Below are 5,291 nucleotides of genomic sequence, written 5' to 3' on the forward strand. Positions count from 1 at the left end.
CCAGGGCTCCAGGCCTCAGCATCAGAGTAGGTCTCCCAACTGCTTGCCCACACAGTACTACCAGGTACCCAAGTGAGACTGTCAGCAACAGCTCTCACACAGAACAGCACCCACCCGAGCAGAAATCACCGATGCCACTCCCATGCAGGACACCTGGGAGCTTCCCATGAGTAGGAACTCTGGCTGTCACTCCTGTGTGGACCCCCAGCTACCAATGTGGAGCTCCTTCAGTCACCACCATCTTGGGGCTCTGCAAGAGCAGAGATGATCCCCTATGCGCAGTAGCCTGCCTGCACTTGGGAACCTCACTCAGGCTCTGAAGTTAGCTGACAGCCACACACTGCTCACCACAGAGTTCATCTCTGAACTCATGATCCAAAGTCATTGCTCTGCTTCCCCCACCCGACCCGACACCACAAGGCTGAAAGCAGTTCCTCTGTTTTGGATCACCTTTATCACCATGTGCAGTGAGGGTAACTCCCAGTTTGAAACTCCTTCTGGCCAGGTACCCAGTTTCTATCTCCCCCCTCTCCCCAGCAGCTGCTACCCCGGCACAGAGACACCCTGGTTACCTTCACCATCCTGAAGGCAGAGATACCAGATAACAACACAGAGACCCCACCTATTGGATGAGAAGAGAAACAGGAAAGATACTGATCTCCAACCAAAACAACCCCTGTTTCCTTCTTCAAGATTTTTTTTTTCCTCTCTTTCTCTATTTCCCTCCCTCACATCCCTAACATACATGAAACCAAGTACTTTGCATGAATTAGGATTTTGAGGACTGGTACATATGAAAAGTATATTACAGTTGTGTTGTATATTCCTTTTTTCCCACCAATTTCTACTATTTTAACATTTTTTATTTTTCTTTATGTATATGTATGTTTGTTTTATGTACTCAACTGTCTACCCACTTACTTGTATACCCAAAATTACTTCGTCTCCCTTCTCCTGCTACTAATCTTCCTCTTAGATTTCTCTTTCACACTTCCTGAGATATAATAACTCTATATCCTCACCTTCTACCTCTTCAGCATATCATCCTAGTTCTCACCACAGGTTCTATGTCTACCATCAGAAACTGTAAACCCTTTTTCAAACCTACTGAGTATATTGTAGATAATAATTGAATTCACCATTTCTGTACATTGTGACCAAACTGTAAACATCTTAATAGCAAAAATTTGTTTTTAGGGTGTCTATTATTTATATTGGATCTATTAACATTGTCCTTCACCTCAAAGGAGAGGTATTGGAACCCTACAGGGGCACTATAAGCTTATAGGGTAAAAACAGTAATGCCTTGAATCCACAGTGCTAGAAGGGAAGACACACAAGCCATATGAAAAAACAAGGGAAGAAAGTGCCCCAACAAATCAAGATGCCACATTTTTAGAATCCATGGCCAGCACACCATAAGAAATTACATAATTAAAATGTACATAATTAAAATGTTCTGCAAATTAAAAGATGATATAAGAGAGCAAATACAGGCAGCAAAAGATCATTTTGACAAAGAGCTACATAAACAAATACATGAAGCAAAAGTTTACTTCAATAAGGACATAGAGGTTCTAAAAAAAAGAAAAGCAAACAGAAATCCTTGAAGTGAAAGAAACAATAAACCAAATTAAAGTTCAGTTGAAATCATTACCAACAGATTAGACCATTTGGAAGACAGGACCTCAGACAATGAAGACAAAATATAATATTGAAAATAATGTAGACCACAGAGTGAAAATGGTAAGAAACCATGAGCAGAACATTCAAGAACAGTGGGATAGCGTAAAAAGACCAAATTTAAGAGTTATTGGAATAGAGGAAGGCAAAGAGTTCCAAACCAAAAGAATGAGCAATCTACTCAATAAAATAATATCAGAAAATTTTCCAAATGTGAAGAATGAGTTGGAAAATCAAATTCAGGAGGCTTACAGGACACCAAATGTACAAAATTACACCAATGCACATTATAATGAAAATGCCTAACAGACAGAATAAGGAGAGAATATTAAAAGCCATGAGATAAAGAAATCACATTACTTATAGGGGAAACCAATTATATTATGTGCAGATTTTTCAACTCAGACCCTGAAACCTGGAACAACATATATCAAGCTCTGAAAAAAAAAAATTGATGCCAACCAAGAATCTTATATCCAACGAAATTAAGCTTTAAACTTGATGATGAAATAAAAAACTTTCATGGTAAATTAAAAAATTTACAACTAGAAAGCCTGCACTATAGAACATCCTCGACAAATATTCCATGAAGAGTATTTGAAAAACAACAATGAAAATCAGCAAAAGCAAGTATACACTGAAGGAAAACCTAATTAAAGGAGAAACCAAATCAAGTTAAATACCAAAAAAAAAAAAAAAAAAAAATGGCTGGGAATACAAATCATGTCTCAATAATAACCCAGAATGTTAATGGCCTAAACTAACCAATCAAAAGACAGAGACTGGCAGATTCAATTTAAAAAAGAGAAAAAAAAAGATACAACAATATGCTGCCTCCAAGAGACTCATCTCATAGAAAAACACTTCCACAGACTGAAGGTGAAAGGTTGGGAAAAATCATACCACTCACATGGATTGCAGAAGCAAGCAGGGATTTCCATTCTCATATGAAATAAAGTGGACTTCAATCCAAAGTTAATCAAAAGGGATAAAGAAGGATATTTCATACTGCTTAAGGGAACAATTCATCAACAATACATAAAAATAATAAATTTATTTTTTATTCTTAAATTATTTATTTATTTATTTATTTATTTATTTAATTTCTTACATACATGACAATAGTAGAATACATTACATTAATAATTACCCCTTCATAGCACAATTCCCTTGTTCTTGGATAAGCAGAATTAATATTACCAAATTCTACCAAAAGCACTATACAGATTTAAGTCAATTCCAATCAAAATCCCAATGCATTCCTCATAGAAATAGAAAAAGCAGTCATGAATTCATCTTGAAAAATAAGAGACCCAGAATATCTAAAGCATTCCTTAGCAAGAAGACTGAAGCAGGTGGCATCAAAATACCAGACCTTAAACTTATACTACAGAGCAATAGTAACAAAAACAGCATGGTATTGGCACCAAAACAGACCTGTAGACCAATGGTACAGAATAGAGGACACAGAGACTGACCCACAAAACTACAATTATCTTATATTAGACAAAGGTGCCAAAAACATGCACTGGAGAAAAGATAGCCTCTTCAACAAATGGTGCTGGGAAAACTGGAAATCCATATGCAACAAAATAAAATTAAACCCCTATCTCTCACCATGCACAAGACTCAATTCAAAATGAATCAAGGACTTAGGAATACAACCAGAGACGCTGAATCTAATAGAAGAAAAAGTAGGCCTAAATTTTCATCATATTGGATTAGGCTCCTACTTCCTTCAGAAGACTCCTATAGTGCAAGAATTAAAATCAAGAATTAATAAGTGATATGGGTTCAAACTGAAAAGCTTCTTCTCAGCAAAAGAAATAATCAGGGAGGTGAATAGAGAGCCTACATCTTGGGAGCAAATTTTTACCACTTGCACAGCAGATAGAACACTAATCTCTAGGGTATATAAAGAACTCAAAAAGCTAAACACCAAAAAATCAAATAACCTAATCAATAAATGTGCCAAGGACCTGAACAGACACTTCTTAGAAGAGGATATACAATCAATCAACATATATGAAAAAATGTTCAACATCTCTAGCAATTAGAGAAATGCAAATCAAAACTACTCTAAGATTTCATCTCACTCCAGTCAGAATGGCAGCAATTAAGAACACAAACAATAATAAGTGTTGGTGAGGATGTGGGGGAAAAGGCACACTCATAAATTGCTGATGGGACTGCAAAATGGTGCAGCCAATATGGAAAGCAGTATGGAGATTCCTTGGAAAACTTGGAATGGAACTACCTTTTTACCCAGATATCTCACTCCTCAGTCTATACTCAAAGGACTTTAAAAGAGCAAACTACAGGGACACAACCACATCAATGTTTATAGCAGCACAGTTCACAATAGCTGAACTGTGTTACCAACATAGATGCCATTTAGTAGATGAATAGATAAAGAAACGGTGGTATATATACATAATGGAATATTACTGAGCAATAAAAGAGAATAAAATCATGGCATTTGCAGATAAATGGGTGGAGCTGGAGCATATAATGCTAAGTAAAGTTAGCCAATCTCATAAAAACAAATGATAAATGTTTTCTCTGACAGAAGGAGGCTGATTTGTAGCGGGGTTGGGAAGGGGAGCATTGGAGGATTAGATAACTCTAAATAGGGCAAAGGGGTGGGAGGGGAAGGGAGATGTCATGGGGGTAGGAAAGACAGTGGAATGAGATGAACATCATTACCCTAAGTACATATATATTCACACAAATGGTGCGAACATACTTTGTATACAACCAGAGAGATGAAAAATTGTGCTCTATGTGTATTATATGAATTGTAATGCATTCTTCTGTCATATGTAACAAATTAGGATAAATAATTTAAAACATGCAAGATGGAGCCACAACCTTTAATATATATATTACACTATAAATTTTGTTTTGTCTTTCTAGAATTTTCTAATATATATTGGAAAATATATATTTAAAAATAATTTTGGAATTATTTTAAAATTTAAAAAAAAATCTATTGGAGCTCTTACATATTGACGAACAACATCTAAATCATTTTTGAAGACTCTTGAGTCAGGTGATGTGGTTCACACCTATAATCCTAGCCTATTGGGAGGATGAGAAAAGAGGATCAGGAGTTCCATACCAGCCTGAGCAACCAGGGTATAGTAGTAAGACTCTGCTCAAAATAAAATATATAAAGCTGGGGAAGTATCTTAAAGGTAGAACACTTGCCTAGCACATATGAGGCCCTGGGTTCAATTTTCAAGAGCACAATTTAAATATATATATATATATATATCTTTCTAAACTCCAATCATGCACATAATCAACCTGCTAAAATCCAAATGCAAAGAGAATAGGTTTGGAGAAAGGACACACACTACTTCAAAGAAGAAGAATAAGATACCTGATGAATTTTCAATTAAAATTGATAGCCTTAATATGCTAAAAAGAAACACTTTAGAATTCTGTACCTAACTGCTATGCTTCAAGAACTGAGATTAAAAATGTTTTTAAATAAAATCAGACAATTCATCAAAAGCAGACTTTCAGTAAAAGAAATACTAAAAGAAGTTCATCTAGCAGAAGTAAAATGATCCCAGATGGAAGCACAAAATGGGAAGAAAAAG

General features: G+C 35.9%; 1 pseudogene; it reads left to right on the forward strand.

Annotated features, from left to right (window-relative positions):
- Window positions 1-274: 274 nt before the first annotated feature.
- The window catches only part of LOC143407850 (adenosine 5'-monophosphoramidase HINT3 pseudogene), an 8,017-nt pseudogene continuing 3,000 nt past the window's right edge, over window positions 275-5,291 (forward strand).

The sequence above is a fragment of the Callospermophilus lateralis genome, chromosome 10, assembly GCF_048772815.1.
Source record: "Callospermophilus lateralis isolate mCalLat2 chromosome 10, mCalLat2.hap1, whole genome shotgun sequence".
Lineage (NCBI taxonomy): Eukaryota > Metazoa > Chordata > Mammalia > Rodentia > Sciuridae > Callospermophilus > Callospermophilus lateralis.